The sequence below is a fragment of the Balaenoptera borealis genome, assembly GCF_965194805.1.
Source record: "Balaenoptera borealis genome assembly, contig: HAP1_SCAFFOLD_1869, whole genome shotgun sequence".
NCBI classification, from domain to species: Eukaryota; Metazoa; Chordata; class Mammalia; order Artiodactyla; family Balaenopteridae; genus Balaenoptera; species Balaenoptera borealis.
In genome coordinates this window covers 52,560-69,974 of record NW_028122387.1, presented here as the reverse complement: position 1 = coordinate 69,974, position 17,415 = coordinate 52,560, and the positions used below count along the sequence as shown (strand labels likewise).

Here is a 17,415-nt window from a genome sequence, read left to right as displayed (position 1 = left end):
TGCTCTCCACTGGGGTGAAATGCACCACTGCTCCAGCTGGTGGCTCATCCTGGTTCATCAGAAATGGTTTCATCGAAACAGAAACAGATTCACAGTCTTCGAAAACAAATTTATGGTTACCAAAGAGGAAAGGTGGTGGTAGGGGGAGGGATAAATTGAGAGTTTGGGATTAACATATACACACTACTATATATAAAATAGATAGTCAACAATGACCTACTGTATAGCACAGGGAACTCTACTCAATATTCTGTAATAACCTATAGAGGAAAAGAATCTAAAAAAGAATGGGTACATGTATATGTATAACTGAATCACTTTGCTGTACATCTGAAACTAACACAATATTGTAACTCAACTATACTCCAATATAAAATAAAAATTCAATTAAAAAAAAAGAAAAGGCTTCCCTGGTGGCACAGTGGTTAAGAATCCACCTGCCAATGCAGGGGACACGGGTTCGATCCCTGGTCCGGGAAGATCCCACATGCCGCGGAGCAACTAACCCCATGCGCCACAACTACTGAGCCTGCGCTCTAGAGCCCACGAGCCACAACTACTGAGCCCACGTGCCACAAGTACTGAAGCCCGCGCGTCCTAGAGCTCGTGCTCCGCAACAAGAGAAGCCACCGCAATGAGAAGCCCATGCACTGCAACGAAGAGTAGCCCACGCTCACCACAACTAGAGAAAGCCCACGCGCAGCAATGAAGACCCAACGCAGACAAAAATAAATAAAAGTAATTAATTAAGTAAAAAAATAAAAAAGAAAAAAAAGTAAAGATTTCCTCTAGAGACCAGAAGGGGCTCTTTCCCCTCCAGGGATTCCTGATGTGATGCTGGAGAGGGCAGAGCGGGTGCATAACACCTTGACATCATTTGAGATCGCATTTTTCCCAGCTTTGGTGTGTTTTACTTCTAGTGGCCCCTTTGACTTGTCTTTGGAGGATCTAATACAAGGGCCCCTAGACACTGCGTGGCCGTTAGTTGAAGCCTGAGAGGTAGGGGCCTGTGGGAGTGGGAGAGCCCAGCTCTTTATCCTTGGGTTAGGGCATTTTGAAGGCACAACTTACATTCCAGAGTTCGCTGGGGGAGCAGGCTGGAGCTTCCCTCTCCAAGACTTGCATGAAATCACATCCAGGCTTGGTTTCATCCCTTTTCTTATTCTTGCTTCCTCTGTGCCCTCACTGGTTTCTCTGGGAGTAACTTTGAAATAAATCACTTGTACATGAAACCTCGCATCATGCGCTACTTCTGGGGAGGCTGACCTAAGATGGTCCCTTCTTCAGGCAACCCACTGAGACCCCGACTGATATAGGTTCCCCTCCCAACTGTTCCTAGAGCATCTTGAAGCTGTCCCTACCATGTGGCTTTGCCCTTGCTTCATTTTCTGAAACCCACACTAGACCACGTGTTCCAGAGGGCAGGAATCTCACTTGACTCACTTGTAAGTCCATGTAAGTAGATCTTGTCTCTATCCACCAGACTCCAATTGTCGAAACAAGGCTAACACACAGGTTAGTTATTAGGTTATGGGTATTAGGTTACAGGTTCAACTGCTGTAATCAAAGCCTAAATAACACTGTCTTAAATATAATTTCATTTCTCCTTCATGTAATAATAGTACAGGTCGCTCCACAGTGATGGGGACCCAGTTCTTTCCTGTTGCTTTGCCATCTTCAACATGTGATATTCACCTCTGTTCTAATATGGCTGCTCCGGCTCCTGTCATTACATCTGCATTCCAGCTAGCAGGACAGAGAAGGGGAAGCAGGATGTGCCCCTTTCCTTAAATGGCATAACCAGAGGTTATAAAATTGCTTCCACTCATTTGTCATTGGCTACAATGAAGTCACAGGGGCACTTTTAGGTGAAAGAGAGGCTACTATATGGACTTTTTAGCTGGGTGGCCGTAGACTAGGGGTTTATTTACCAAATGAAGAAAGAGACAATTAGGAGTGCCTGTTATACCCTCCTGTTTCAGTGAAGATAAGCTGAGTTACACTATGAAGACATAAAACCCCCAAATCTCAACGGCTCAACATAACTAAGGTTTATTTCTCACTCACATCTCAGGTGGGTGGGCAGGGAGCCCTGCTCATCACAGTCTCTTCGGGAGGAAAGCAGATGGAGGTTCCCTCTGGATGCAGGGGAAGGGAGTGTGTGGCAAATGGGACTCTGGTTCTTAAAGGCTTCCACTTGGAAGTGACATATCACCTCTACTCACATTCCATTGGCCAAAGTAAATTCCATGGTCATGGCAAAGCTGGGGGTGGTGGGTACATAGAAGGGCAGGGGCAGTGTGACCCTACTACAGAATATACATGATAAGTAACAGTGGCCACCACCCTTCATTCATGTGCCTATATTTTGTTCTTCTTTGCTTCTCCCCACCCTGCTCCTCAGCCTCTTTTGGGATGTAGATACGGATTTGGATGAGACTATATGAGAGGACATATATTAGGCTGTTAATTAGTGGGGAAACCAAGCCAAGAAAGAAAGAAAGAAAGAAAGAAAAAGAGTCCAAAAACTATAAGAAAGCATGTTTGTAATCACAATTCTGCATTTATACAAGATTAGGTATATGTGTGGTTTATGCATAAATTTAATAAAATAATAAAGGAAAGAAAAATTTAAAATATAAATTCATTTACCAAACCCAACAAAATAATAATAATAAAACCGTACAAGAGTAACCACATAGTAGTATCAGGTTTAAGTTTGGATGCACGTTACAAAAAACCTAAAAGAACCATAACTTTAACAAGATAAAACTTGATTTTTTTTTTCCTCCCACTTAAACAAATCTGGAGGTGGGCCATCCAGAACTTGACTGGTTTCCACCTCCAAGGTCAATTCATGGTCCAGTACAACTGCAGGAGTTCCAGCCATTACATCTGAAATCCAGACAGCTGTTTAAGAAGAAGGCAGGGAAGTCAAAGACACTCATCTCCCAGCTGAATCAGCTCCTTTAAAGCAGCTTTCCAAGAAATCCCTCTTATACATCTGCTAATATCACAAAGTCACCAGTCATGACTAACAGCAAAGGAGATTGGGAAGTGCAGTCTTTTAGCTACTGGGCACATTGCTATATAACAAAATACATTCTATTTTGAAGGAAAACCCAAAAATGGCTAATTCTGTAAGCAGCTACCAGCCTCTGCCTCAGAGACACAAAACCTTTCTGGATTGATCAGGCCAAACTACTGGGCATAGTGTGGGAGCCAGGAGGAGGGAGTAGGAGTGAGAAATCAGCCAGATGGATCTGACTTGTGAGTCAAAAAAAAAAAAAAAGAAAGTCTTCACTGGAGACCTCCTGAAGACTGAATTGGGGGTTATACATACCACATGGCCAAACTTCTTTTGAAAACTGCTTTTCCAACTCAGTTCCCAAATCTCTCTCAATATCTTAGCTTCTTAAATATCTTGTCTTTGTGACCTCACATTCTGACCTACCTGTCTGCCATCCTTACTTTTGTTCACATCACTTCTCCATTCAGTCCACCAGCATAATGAAATCCAGTACTGAGGAGCTAAACAAACACTTTTTAGAAGTGGGTAGAAACACAATGACCATTTCTACTTTAACGTTTTTTGCTCCTGATCAAGGTCATCTGAAGGACTGAGATGTCTTGGAATAGTGAGATCCCTTGTTTCCTCTAAAATCCCAACCAAGAATGTAACTTCCTTGATGCTGGAGATGGTGTGTTTACTTTTGTGTCCACAGGTCTTAGCAGTACAGGTATTCAGTGAATGCATGTGGAATGAATGAACAAGAGAAGAGAGTAAGGAGCTGCCTTCTCTTTCTCTCTCTCTCGTTTTTTGCATGTATGAGGGCCACTCTGAATCATGAATGACATTGGGTATAACCGAGGCATGGTATATGGGGACATAGGTGCAAGTGATAGGGGACAAGGATCAAAGGGGGTGGGACTAGAGCCAGGGGAAGCTGAAAAGAGCCAGAAGTGGAAAATAGGAAGAAACAAGGTAGGAAGAGCAACTTTTTCTAATACCACCTGCCTCAGATGACTTGAATCTCCTGCCGTATTTCCCCGCCCCCCTCCTTTGCCCTAATTCTCTATCTTTAGTTATTCAGAAGGGCAAGTATCACCCTCCCCCTGCCCCACCCTAAGATGACTTGGCAGTGACCCAGCTGGTTCAGAGAGCAGTTTGTCATTTCCTCTCAACACCCTCAGTGGAATCACTGTGTCTGTCACATTCATAAGTTATTATTGTCATTGTTTTAGGAGTTTCTAGGATCTGCATAAAGAGATGTATAAAATAGTCTTTGCCTGTCCTTATAGAAGTTGCTATCTAGAGGGAGTGAATGTTCAATTACAGAAAAATGTAGTAAATGCTAAGAAAGGAAAAAAATGTTGGTTGTTTGAAGAACATACAAGGGTGGATACTTACCCAGTCTTGGGGGTACAAGAAGGGCTTTCCAAAAGTGGAGTCTAAGACCTAAAGGAGGTGAGTGATAGGAAACCTAAAACAACAGCGGCTTACAAAGGTGGTTTATTTCCCTTTCCTGTAAAAATCCAGAGGTGGGCATCCAGCAGTGTCATGGGGCATGGGGCTCCATGGTGTCAGGACTCAAGCTCCTTCTATTTTGTTGTATGGTCAGGTATGGCCTCTTGTCTCATGGTTGCCTCATGGTTCAAGATGACTACTCTAGCTCCAGCTATTGCACCCACATTCCACAGTCCAACATAGTACCAGTAAGTGAAAGGACTGCTGAATATAAACTCAAGCTAATCCATCAGTAGGGTCTTCTAATTTTTTACCCCCAAAGTAATACAAATACAGGATTAAAAATTATATAGCACAAAAGGGTTTATAACAAAAGGTTAAGGTCATCTGCCCTCGCCCTCCCCATCCTCTAGAAACAGTTTCAGCCCAGCTTTCTGGCAGCTGCTGTCAATGGGAGCCACTCTGACATTATGTTCAAAGCGAAATGTTTGTAAAACCAGCCATGGCATCCCTCAAAAGAGTTACTGGTGTCTCAAGAAGGGTCAGTACCTTGAGACTGCTTTCCTCACTGATGCCTTCCATGGTCTAACAGGTGACCTCTCGTTGGAGAAGGGTGATCACCTGACCCAATGGCCGTTAATTCTTAGGAGGCCTGGCAGCCTATGAGGAGGCAAGAAAGAGTAAACTCTGCCCAATAGGCGCAACGGTGATTATCTTAGCCAATCAGATCCACTCTCTCTAGAATTTGAAATAGAAATTTGAGACTGAAAGAGTGTTAACACAAAGAAAAAAGAACAGAGTCAAATAAGAAGAATGAGACCTAGAATATTGCTGTTCCTGGCACTATCACCACCCGTGGATTTTACTGTTATGTGACCCAATAATTTCCATTTTGCAGAAGCTGTTTGAGTTGGGTTTCTGTTACTAGAGACGATGGTCTTAATTCAACATCCCAATAAGGTTTTGAATTTGGGTGGCACGGTTTCCTTGGTCTAAGAAGCTCTCGTTCCGGGGGTCCCATTTTTACAAAGCTGCAATTTATGGACGCTGCTGAGAGGCAGACAGGGAATGGGTTTCATCTCCAGGCCTGGTTGCCCAGTACAAACTGCCTAGAGAAGAGAGCGCTAGCATCAGGCCCTTGCTTCAAGGCACCGGCCTCATGATTCTGCGCAAGTGAGGATGCTTAAGGCCATCTGTTATTTTTAAAGCACTACTCATACAGAATGGACTAAATGTAACCTAGGGTCTCGGGAAACAGGTTACTTTTCGGGAAGCTACTCAAGTGTTGTTCGCCAGTCAGTTCCAGACTGACAGCCACTGCTGTTGGCCAGGGGACACTTAGGACTGCGATCACTCCAGTCCCGGCGTGGGGGTTTCGCAGTCTCAGCTCAGACCATCTAGGGAGTCCCTCGGTGCTGGGATTCCATTTGTTTCCTTTCGGGTCTCCTTTGGGCCACTTTGAGCAGCACCCCCCAAGGCCGAGCTCTCTTAATAAAGGAGACCCTCTCCCGCCTACTAGAGACTCGGCAGACGCTTGCGCAGGCGCACTCGCACAGGGCGGCTTGGGTTCCGCCCAATGGGCGGTGTCCCCTCTGGGGGCGGGGCAATGGCCTGCGAGGGGCGGGGCCAGGCTCCACCAAGCGCTGGAGGGATCTCGTGGGCCTTCCCGTAGGTGTGGTCCCGGGTGGCAGCGAGAGTGTGTGTGGGGGGGACCGGGCGACGGTGTCGGGGTGACTCAGAGGCCCCTGGCGCACACAACGTGCTGCGGGACGAGTGGCGTGGACCCCAGCTCCCAGCGCCCGGACGTTGGAGGGGGGGGGGTCACATCCGGCGGGAGGGGGCGGGCCTCGTGGACCCCGGAAGTGTGGGCTCCGGCTGCGATTTAACCCGCGACGGCGTTGGCGGCGACGGCGGCGGCCGGGGTAGGTGAAAGGGGCCCGGGGAGGGGCAAGGACGGGGATGGGGGCGGCGCTGGCAGTTGCTCCCGGCGCGCCTCCGCCTGCCCGCTTCACCTGGCAGAGGCTGGTGATTGGGCGCGAGGGGCGCGTGACTCCAGCGGAGGGCCGGAGCCCCTGCCGCTCGCAGTGGGAGGGCGGGAAGGAGGGAGGCAATGCCCGAGCTCCCCGCGCAGGTCGCGCCTCCAGCACCCCCCCCACCTCACCGCCACCTTTCACCCTCCACCCCGTACTTGAGCGCCCTGCTGGTCACACTTCTGGTGACGTTAGAGCCAGTTTGCCCATGTATAGGCGGGGAAACAGCCTAAGAATGGGGTCTGACTTGCCAGAGGGAGTCCAGCGGCAGAATGGGGTCTGAAGGACGCTCTGGTCTTTTAACTCTCTGGGCTATACCCTTTCTCCAGGGCAGTGAGGTTGTGGCTTTTCAGCCTTGATTCTGTTCTTATCCTTTATTCTGGACCCGGACTTGGGCTGTCCAGCATCACTGACCACTCCCTAGTTCTGGGCCTGCTGGGTACAGAGGTCATTGGTGTTTGTGAATCTCCAGCGTGTGCCTGGTTCCTCCTGAATTTAGAGAGCAGTGGTGTGTGTGTGTGTGTGTGTTACTGGCAGAGTTGACTCTACACCTCAGGGTTTCAGTCCCTGAGACTAGGCAGTGCTTTCTCAGCTACACAATGTCTGGGCTCACTCACCCTGGGAATGTCCACTCTTAGCTCTGGAAACTTCAGAAACTCACTTCCCTTCACTTCAGCAATATCCCAGTAGTACTGTTGCTGACTCAGGCCTTTTCCACCCTCTTCATTGGCTCCCTGCCTCTTACCCAGGAGTCCCATTTCCTACTGGTGCACCCAAGATGCTGCCACCTGACTGTCAGGCTGTGACTGTCAGCCCTAGAGCTGGAAGTGGTGGTGACCAAGGGTTTGGAAAGGAAAGACTTTCTTTGTCTGTTGTCCAAAGCTGTGACCCTGTACAGGCCTGAACTCTGGTTCTGGGTGGGAGTGAGGACTTGGAGTGAAATACTGGACCCTGAAGTGAGAGTTCTTGGCTGTCATAATGTCCAGAAAAGCTTTTTTCCTAGATTATCTGAGAAATCTGGCTTGGTGCCTTTGTAGTTTACGTTAGGTAGAAATTTTTCTTTGTAGATTTCATCTGGGCAGCTTCTGGTGGCTGTGTTTTTCTGTTTTTGTTGTTTGTTTGTTTTTAAGGTAGCAAAAGCTCTGACTTCTTGCTTGGCTGCCATGTGCTGTTGGCAGTGTTCTGGGGGCTTTGTGAACATACTGGATTCTGGGAACACTCAAGGTAGATGGTGAGCCCATTTTGCAGATGAAGTAAGTGGGTAATAGAGATGTTAGGTAGGGTGCTACAGCCAGTAAATGGCCAAGTTGGGATTTTTAACCCGTCCGTCTTATTTCCAAGCTAATGTATCTGCTGGATGTTAAGAATCATCTGTGATGCTTGTTAGAGATACAGAGCCTCATCTCTGGATATTCTTGCTTAGATTCTGGAGAGGGACCCAGGAATTTGTATTTTTAACACTTGCACTGGGTGATTCTTACTGTAAGGCAAGTTTGGGAAGCACTGCCTTAAGGAGTTTGTAGATTTGCTGAGCTTGGAAGTGAAATTATTTCTAAGGCTTCTTGTTATTTTTTTGCTTATTGCTGTGTAATTTGCTAATCTGCCGTTAAAAGGGCATTGGGGGCTTCCCTGGTGGCGCAGTGGTTGAGAATCTGCCTGCTAATGCAGGGGACATGGGTTTGAGCCCTGGTCTGGGAAGATCCCACATGCCACGGAGCAGCTAGGCCCATGAGCCACAACTACTGAGCCTGCGCGTCTGGAGCCTGTGCTCCGCAACAAGAGAGGCCGCGATAGTGAGAGGCCCGCGCACCGCGATGAAGAGTGGCCCCCGCTCGCCGCAACTAGAGAAAGCCCTCGCACAGAAACGAAGACCCAACACAGCCAAAAATAAATAAATTAATTAAAAAAACAAAAACAAATGTTCAAGTGCACTTGGTGTCTTAAAAAAAAAAAAAAAGTGCATTGGGGTCGCTAGCTGTATGAATCATCTCTTGAACACTGTTGGCCAGTCCTAGTAGGGTTTTTCCAGACTGACCTAATCAGGTCAGCAAAGACCTTGTTTTAATCCGATTGGATCTCTGTTCGGAAATTCTTTTAGTTTCTCCTCAGAGTCTGGAGTTTTCACAAGGTTCCAGTTCGTTCCTGGATAGTTGCCCCTTGACAGAGAGATCTCTGTAAAGGCAAAGGTCTGTGAGGTTTTGGGAGCTTTAAAGGCATGTTTATTTAGCAGGTGTTTCCTCCACTGCGTTTCTCTCCCCTTTCACTGGTTTATGTCAAAGGCTTGAGCAAATACCAAACAGCTTTGTTTATTGTGATTTAGCTGGAGCTGACAAGTGGAGTCCCTGGGGCTTAGGATGGGCCAGACAGGGGAGGAGAGGGGACACTGAACCATGGAAGTGAAACAGATAACCCAGGTCAGTTATGCCTAGCATTGAAGACATGTGAAGTACTGCTAATTTATCTGCTCCCTCCTGGACAGAATTAGAAGTAGTGAAAGAGGCAAAGTCAGCATTATGCTGTTACTTTATTCTTCCTCTGTCCAGTGAACATTGATTTCTAATTTAATTTCTTTGTAAACAGAGGATGTACTTTGTATGCTTTGAATCGTTTTAATTTACTGTTCCATACATAAACATTTTGGGGTGTTATGTTCTTTTGATGAATTGACCTCCTGTATCATGAAATGACCCTTTTAATCCCTGATAGTATTCTTTGCTCTGAAATCTACTTTGTCTTGTTATAATACAGCCAGTCCAACTTAAAAACAATTTAGTGCTAATGGATTGATATCCAGAATATTTGAAGAATTCCTACAACTCAACAGTGAAAAAACAAACAACCTGATTAAAGTGGGCAAAGGACTTGAATAGACATTTCTCCAAAGAAGCTATACAGATGGCCAGTAAGCACATGAAGATACTCAACATCACTAGTCATTAGGGAAATGTGAACCAAAATGACAATGAAATACCACTTCACACCCATTAGAATAACTATTGTTAAAAAAAAAACAAAAAACACCAGAAGTATTGGCAAAGATGTGGAGAAATTGGAACCCTTATTTATATTACTGGTGGGAATGTAAAGTGTGCAGTTGCTGTGGAAAACAGTATGGCAATTCTTCAAAAAATTAAAGATAGAATTACCGTATGATCTAGCAATTCCAATTCTGGGTGTATACCCTAAAGAAGTATAAGCAGAGACTCAAACAGATATTTGTACACCAATGTTTCTGGCAGCATTATTCACAGTAACCAAAAGGTAGAAGCAACCCAAGGGTCCACTGACGGATGAATGGATAAACAAAATGTGATACATGCATACGATAGAGTATTATTCAGCTTTAAAAAGGAAGGAAATTTTTGACAACATAGATGAAACTTGAAGAAATAATGCTAAGTGAAACAAGTCAGTCACAAAAGCATAAATATTGCATGATTCCTCTTATATAAGGTCCCTAGAGTAGTTAAATTTACAGAGACAGGAAGAATGATGGTTGCCCAAGGCTGGGGGAAGGGAGGAATGGAAGTTAATGTTTAATGGGTACAAAGTTTTAGTCTGGGATAATGAAAAAGTTCTGGAGGTAGATGGTGGTGATGGTTGTACAACAGTGTGAATGTATTTAATGTCACAGAACTGTACACTTAAAATGTTTAAAATGGTAAATTTTATGTTTTAACACAATTAAAAAAAATTGATAGGGATTTTAAAAAAATTAATGTGGTATATCTCTTTACATCCTTTTACTTTTGGACTATTTGTGTCTTTATTTTTAAAGTGGGTTTCTTGTAGGCAGCATATAGATGAGTTTTGCATTTTGTGAAATCCAGTCTTAAAAATTCTGCCTTTTAATTGGGATGTTTAGACCATTTACATTTAATGTGATTATTAGTGTAGTTGGGTTTAACTCTCAAGGTCCTTCTACTCTGCCATCTTGCTCCAGATCATATGTTTTAATTTAACATGAGCATGTCACTTGGGCTGTTTCCCTTGCAATTCCCTCTGACAGCTGTGCTCTGAGTCCAAGATGTGCTCTGAGTCTACTTGTTGGGTAGACATCCTGTCAGAGGTTCCTCGGTGGGGTGCAGTTGCCTGAGGGGCAGGCCTTGAATCTGAGACACATGGGGTGCTGGGCACTGGGCCCTGGTGGGCTCCATCTCTGCTTTAGAGCGCAGCGTCTGGGAGATCTGCTTGCATCCGGGCCCAGGTTACGTCTCCTACCCGGGTTTGCACCTGAAGGGTTAACGACTCTAGCTGGGTTATCATCTTGCTGCTTGTTTTCACTCTGTTCCATGCTCTTTCTTCCCATGTCCCTTTTTTCCTGACCTCCCTGGGATTGAGCAGTTTTTATGATTCCATTTTATTTCCTTTGTTAGTTTATTAGCTGTAACTAACTGTTTTTTTTTTTAAAAAAATGGTTGCTTGGGAATTCCCTGGCGGTCCAGTGGTTAGGACTCAGCACTTTCACTGCCGTGACTCTTCACTGCCGTGACTCAGGTTCAATCCCTGGTCGGGGAACTAAGATCTGGCAAGCTGTGTGGTGCAGCCAAAAAAATAAAAAGAACAAGAAAAGAAAAAGAAAAAGAGTGGTTGCTTTAAGATTTGTAGTACACATCTTTTTTTTTTTTTCACTTTATTGTGCTTCACTTTATTGCACTTTGCAGATACTGTGTTTTTTTTTTTATGAATTTATTTATTTATTTATTTATTTTTGGCTGTGTTGGGTCTTCGTTTCTGTGCGAGGGCTTTCTCCAGTTGTGGCAAGCGGGGGCCACTCTTCATTGCGGTGCGCGGGCCTTTCACTGTCGCAGCCTCTCCCGTTGCGGAGCACAGGCTCCAGACGCGCAGGCTCAGTAGTTGTGGCTCATGGGCCTAGCCGCTGCGCGGCATGTGGGATCTTCCCGGCCCGGGGCACGAACCCGTGTCCCCTGCATTGGCAGGCGGATTCCTAACCACTGCGCCACCAGGGAAGCCCTGTGTTTTTTTTTAATAAATTAAAGGTCTGTGGCAATCCCACATCAAACAAATCTGTTGGCGCCACTTTTCCAACAGCATTTGCTCACTCACTTCATGTCTCTGTCACATTTCGGTAGTTCTCGCAATATTTCAAAGTTTTCCATTTTTATTATATTTGTCATGGTGACCTGTGATCAGTGATTTTTGATGTTACTACTGCAAAAGATTATGATTCACTGAAGGCTCAGATGAAGGTTAGCATTTTTTTAGCAATAAAGCATTTTTAATTAAAATTATTTTATATATAATATCGGCCGCTATTCTTGATCACTTCAGGCAGGAGGGGAATTCTTTTTTTTTTAACGTCTTTATTGGAGTATAATTGCTTTACAATGGTGTGTTAGTTTCTGCTATATAAAAAAGTGAATCTGCTATATATATACATATATCCCCATATCTCCTCCCTCTTGCGTCTCCCTCCCACATAGTATGCATCTTTAACCTGTCACAGTCTATCATCAGGTGATCTTGTACATCACTTTACACTAACAATAGTATACTCTCATTTCCTCCCTCCTGGCCTTTATGCTGTTGTTGTCACACGTTTCACTTCTATGTGTTATAAATCCCGCAATACATTATTACTGTTTTTGCTTTAAACAGTGAATTATTTTGTAAAGAGGTTAAAAGAAAGGAAAAGCTCTTTTATATTTACTTTTTAATATATATTACATGTTTATCATTTCCAGTGCTCTTTATTCCTCTCTGTAGATCCAGACTTCCACTTTGTTTTACATTCCTTCTGACTTGAGGACTTTTAAAAAACATTTCTTATTCTGCTGGTCTGTTGGTAATGAATTCTTTTAGCTTTTGAATGTCTGAGAAAGTCTTTATTTTGTCTTTGTTTTTGAAAGATATTTTTCCTGGGTATAGAATTCTAAGTCAGTTATTTTTCTTTCAACATTCTAAGATGTGGTTCCAGTGTCTTCTGTCTTACATTGTTCTATGAGTAATCTGCTGTTGTTCTTATTTTTTTTTTCTTCTATTCTTATGTGTCTTTTTTCCTTACGGCTACATTTCTTTTATTACTGGTTTTAAACAATTTAATTATGATGTGCCTTGGTGTAGTTTTCATATTTCTTGTGCTTGGGTTAATTGAGTTTTTGGATCTGTGGGTTTAAAACTTTCATAAAATTTGAAAACTTTTCAGCTAGTAATTCGTCAGGTATTTTCTCTATTCTCTTCTCTCTCTCTTCTTTGGGGACTCCAGTTACATGTATTTTAGGATGCTTAAAGTTGTTCCACAGCTCTCTGATTCTCAATTTATTTTTTCCCCCATCTTTTTTTTTTTTTTTAATTTGTGGTTTGTTTTGCGTAGTTTCAATTGCTCTTTCTTTAAGTTCACTGATCTTTTCTTCTTTAGTGTCTAATCTGTTGTTATTTACACCTGGTATACTTTTTATCTCAGACATTTGTAGTTTCCATTTCTAGAAGTTTGATTTGGGTCTTTTTTATATTTTCCATGTCTCAACATTCTCAATCTTCTTTAGCATCTTGAATATATGGAATACGGTTGTAGTAACCATTTTAGTGTCCTTCTCTGCTAATTTTGTTATCTGTATTTTTGAGTCTGTTTTACTGATTGATTTTTTTCCTCATTATGGATCATATTTTCTTGCTTCTTTGTATGTCTGGTAATTTTTGATTGGATATCAGATGTTGCGAATTTTACCGTTGGGTGCTGAATATTTTTGCATTTTTATAAATATTCTTGGCATTGTTTTGGGACACTGTTAAGTTACTTGGAAACAGTTTGATCCTTTGATGCCTCACTGTTAAGCTTTGTTAGCTGGCACCAGACCAGCCTTTAGACCAGGGCTAATTTTACCCACTACCAAGGCACTACCCTTTTCAGTGCTCTACTGATGTCCTGTGAGTTAGGAAGTATTTCCACTCTGGTGAGTGGGGACACAGATTAGTCTTGGCTCAGTTTGAGGCCCAAGGATTGTTCCCTCTAATCCTGACCAGTATTGTAAACACTCAGCAGAAAACTGGAGGGGGACCCCTGCAGATTTCCAGAGTTCACGGTGTAGCTCTCTCCTCTCTGGTATTTGACCCTGTGAACTCTGGCTACCTTGGCCTCCCTAGATTCCCAACTCTCTCTTCCCAACTTGGGGAGACTGTCAGGCTCTGCCTGGGTACCTCCTCCCTGTGCCATGGCCTGAAAACTCTCTCTAGGCAGTAAGTTGGGGCAATTGTAGAGCTCACCTCATTTGCTCCCCGCTCCCATCCCCCGCTCCCACCCAGGAATCCATCCTCTGCTGACAGATATCCAATATCTGAAAACTGTTGTTTCATTTATCTTCTCTCGTTTGTAGTTGTTTGAGGCAGGAGAGTAAATCTGGTCCCTGTTCCTCTAAGTTTGCCGGAAAGGGGAGGTTCCCGTGCAGTCGGCACTTGCTGAGAGCCTTGTGTGTGCTGGGCATTGACCTCGGTGCTGGGATGCAGACGTGAGTGAGACGTGCACTGGGCCCTTGGGGAGCTCCCAGTCTTGCTGGAGAAACATGCTGATTCCTACGTAGTAATTGCTGCGTGGTACTTACAGGGCATGATGGGAGGGCAGGACGAAGTCTTTGGGAGAAGGAGCAAGGAATGCTTCCCAGAGAGCTGACAGTGAAGGATCAGCAGGCATTTTCAAACTAGAGAAGGTGTAGGAAAGAAATTTTAGGCAGAGGGAATAAGAGCAAAGGCAGGGCAGCAGAGCTGGGAACTCCCAGAGGGCAGGATCCTTGTTGTATTGATCTTTATAGATGTGGAATATTTGTCAGGTGATTGGAAGCATGTTGTTTGTTCTGGGAATAGGTAGAACAGAGAGTCAGGATGAAGTCCGCAGCCTATGGGGGAGAGGAGGGAGGTCTAGCCGGAAGGAGAGGCTCGGGGTCTGCTGGTGCAGGGCCTTGTAGGCCAAGCCAAGGAGCACAAGATTTTGAACATGATCCTAAACACTGGTTTGTTTTTGTTTTTGTTTTTTTGGCTTCATCAGGTCTTAGTTGCGGCACGTGGGATCTTTCATTGCGGCACGGGCTCTTCGTTGGGGCGCGTGGGCTCCTCTCTCGTTCTGGTGCATGGGCTCCAGAGCGCATAGGCTCTGTAGTTGAGGCGTGTGAGCTCAGTAGTTGCGGTGCATGGGCTTGGTTGCCCGGCGGCATGTGGGATCTTAGTTCCCCGACCAGGAATTGAACCCGTGTCCCCTGCATTGGAAGGTGGATTCTTAACCACTGGACCGCCAGTGAAGTCCCAAACACTGGGTTTTTTAAAAAAAAGTTTTCAGCAGGGTGCAAGAGCTCTGATCGACTGTGTTCTCCGGAGATTACTGGGGGATGTGGAAGAGGGCTGGCGAGGGCTGAGTCTGCTAGAACCAGGCAGGCAGCTGCTGGAGAGGCTGGCTTGTGGTGGACGTTCTGCACCAGGATGGACACGAGTCCAGAGCTGAGTGCGGCTGCTGGTACGGCATTGCCACCTCTAGCCTGTTTGACGATAGCCTTTGTACAGATTCCTGCCTGAGTCCAGAGTAGATTGGAGGAGGCTCGGGCCTGGTTTCTCTTTTTCTGTGGCTACACTGTTGCCCCCAACACACCTGCCTGCCTCTGCTGGAGCCAGAAGTTCGTAGGGTCAGACATTGCTGGCAGGGGTAGGGTCCGGAGCTGCCCCGCTTTATACTAGCCTAGGATGGCCCCAGATCAGCGAGGAAATAGAGTCTCATCATCTCGGACTTTGAACAGACACGCTTGAGTGACTCCATACAGACTCCTGTTATTTGTCCTGAGTGTGTCTTTGGCTTGACTTTAATCTTGATCCTTCCTTAAAGATGGTTGAACCTATTTGGTCAGCTTGATCTGCAGATTAGAAAGTGTGGGGTGGGGTGGAGGACTGACAGCTGTAGTGTGAGATCCCTTCTGAGTCATCTCAACAGTTGGGATGGAGGAGAAACAAATGGAAGTTCAATGGGAAGGAGCTTAGGATGGTTTTCTTTTTAAGTCAGAGCCAGGGACCAGACAATGAGGAGGCTTCTCTAAGTGGCTGGGTTGTGTTTTACTGTCAGGAAGTTTCAGGAACAGGCTGCTTGTTAGATGACCTGTTCCTTGGCCATCGTCTTGATTGAAGCTGAATGCTGTTGATCTGAGTTATATCCAGCCATCTGAGTTCCGTCGCTCTGTTGACTGATGTGGTCTCTGGAGGAATCTTAAGTTTTCTCTCCTTAGTGTCCACGTGGGAAGGGCTTGAGTTGCAGAGGTAGGAATGGGCTGAGTGTGTGAGCTTAGACACGGTGATGATAATCATGACCCTTTATTGAGCCCAGCCTGAGAGCCGGGCATTAGACTTCCTGGGCACTAACTCATTTCATCCTTATAAAAGTCCTCTGTTACTGAAGAGACCGATGTATGGAGAGATTAAGTAAGCTGCTTCTGCCCTTTCTTGCTTCGTCTCCCAAAGACTCGTCCTGCCCTGTGCTCTGTGAGTACACGTAGCATTTACTACGCAGAGCCCTCCTTCCCTCCCTCTTTGCCCTGCTGGTGAGGCATCACTGCTGGAGGAGGGGGGCTTGGGCAGGGGATGGGGCGGGGAGTGTTGGGATTAGCAGAGGTGAGGGGTTAGGGCAGTGGTTTTCCGGCTGCCTTCTGGCAGGGTGCCTCGGGGGCCCCCTTGAGGTCAAGGGGAAGACTGAGCTGGGAGAGTAGGGCTGTCCCTCTACGCCTTCGCCCAGAGCATGGCCTCTGTGATCTGTTCCGTGCGCTGGGGGTTTGAAAAAGTTTCGGAAAACAACAGGAGTGGGCACACCAGGCAAGTGGGAGAAGAGGATGGCGGCGGCACGTCCTGACAGCATGGCAGGCTGTGCTTAGGTGGCTCCCGGCTGGAGGGTCAGGGTCAGGGGAGATAAGCAGAAGAGGGGGGGAGGGAGGGAAGAGATGGCTAGCTTCAGGGAAGGCTGGAGAGCGTTGGAAGCAGTGTTTTAAAAAAAAAATGAATCCAGAGGTGCCTGGCATATTAGAGGTGGGAAGACCCACTTGGAGTTTGTGGAAGGGCCGGGATGGATGCACCTAAAAGACATTGGAACAACGACTAGATAAGACCTGGTGGTGGACATCAGAGGTGAGGGAGATGGCCTGGAGAGTTAGAAGTTAGGGTGAGAAGCTTGAGGGTGCTGATGGAAGTGGAGGTTGGGAGGGGAGTCTAGTTTGAGGAGAAGAAAGGTGATGCGAGTGCCCCCTGCACTTGGCCCAGTAAGCGGCTCGTCATTCCTGGGTCTTGTCATTTGGGGGCCTGCCTCTGGGAAAAGAGGTGTCAGGTGGAGGATTCGCTCATGTAAATATCAATGTAAAGATGATACTTTCCTTGCAAAAACCTTGTCCTGAGAGATTGTACATCCCTCCCGTAGATGGGCCCCCTTATATTTGTGGACCTTTGTTCAGATTGGTCTGGAGCCCGTTTCAGAAAGCCACACCCTTTGCTTCCCTCTGGGACCTGTTCTTTCAGAGTCCTCCCCCACGAGCCTAACTGGGTGCCTGGCAGGGTTGTGAGGCAGCATTTTACAACAGTAGGTTTTAAAAAGGTGTGAGAATGTATGAATTGATGCTACCTAGCACTTGCTTGGTGGTTTTCCTAGCACCTCCAGAAGGTTTCGTGTTTATTTCTTGTTAAGTCCTCATAACCAGCCCATGAGGTTGGTAGAGTTAGTCCCATTCTACCAATAAGAAGCAGAATTAGGAGGCTGAATAACTTTCCCAAGGTCATGTAGCTAGTAAAATGTCAAGCTGGGGTTTGAATCCAGAATATTGGGCTCTCAAGCCCTGAACTCTTTTTTTTTTTTTTTTTTTTTTAACAGAGATTTTCTCTTTTTTTTTTTTTTTTTTTTTTAATTGATTGATTGATTGATTGATTGCTATGTTGGGTCTTCGTTTC

At 45.5% G+C, this 17,415-nt stretch overlaps 1 protein-coding gene across 2 annotated transcripts in view; it reads left to right on the top strand.

Moving 5' to 3' along the window:
- The first annotated feature begins 6,144 nt into the window (after positions 1 to 6,144).
- The window catches only part of LOC309622245 (vacuolar protein sorting-associated protein 37C-like), a 30,117-nt gene continuing 18,846 nt past the window's right edge, over positions 6,145 to 17,415 (top strand). The window contains exon 1 of one of the 2 annotated variants that reach the window (XM_082409370.1): positions 6,145 to 6,390. The gene's annotated coding sequence lies outside the window, so the exon portion shown is untranslated. The remainder of the gene's footprint in view (positions 6,391 to 17,415) is intronic. The other variant, XM_082409367.1, reaches the window with a different exon arrangement.